Source organism: Panulirus ornatus, chromosome 58 (assembly GCF_036320965.1).
Source record: "Panulirus ornatus isolate Po-2019 chromosome 58, ASM3632096v1, whole genome shotgun sequence".
Taxonomy (NCBI): domain Eukaryota; kingdom Metazoa; phylum Arthropoda; class Malacostraca; order Decapoda; family Palinuridae; genus Panulirus; species Panulirus ornatus.
In genome coordinates, this window is record NC_092281.1 from 38,662,325 (window position 1) to 38,662,890 (window position 566).

Below are 566 nucleotides of genomic sequence, written 5' to 3' on the forward strand. Positions count from 1 at the left end.
AAAGGCGACGTGAGCGGAAGAAAAACCAAACAGGACATCATAAGGTAGGGTTGCTACTCTGAGCTCCCTGGTGACGTCAAGAGAAGGGCAGGGCTACGAACCCACAAACTATCTGATCTATGATTGGTCGGTCAATTCCAAACCCCACCTATTAGATGACGTCAGCCAACTACTTCAACACAGCAACCCTACCTTATGTTCTCCTGTTTGGACCGTCTTCCGCCCAGAGTCGCACACACACATGAATGAGCCAGCGAGGCCCAAGAAAGGCCACCGTGGGCGGAAGAGAAACGAAACAGGACATCATAAGGTAGGGTTGCTATTCTGAGCTCCCGGGTGACGTCATGAGGGCGGAACTCTGTAATCCACAAACTATCAGTTTAATGATTGGTTATACCCAGACCCCGTCTATCACATGACGTCAGCCGGGTACTTCAACACAGCAACCTTATCTTATGTTCTCCTGTTTGGACCGTCTTCCGCTCAGAGTCGCATTTCAGCAGGATAAAGCCGTCGTCATTTCACAGAAGCCAGAGAGGTCAAACAAGGCCACCGTGATCGGAAGG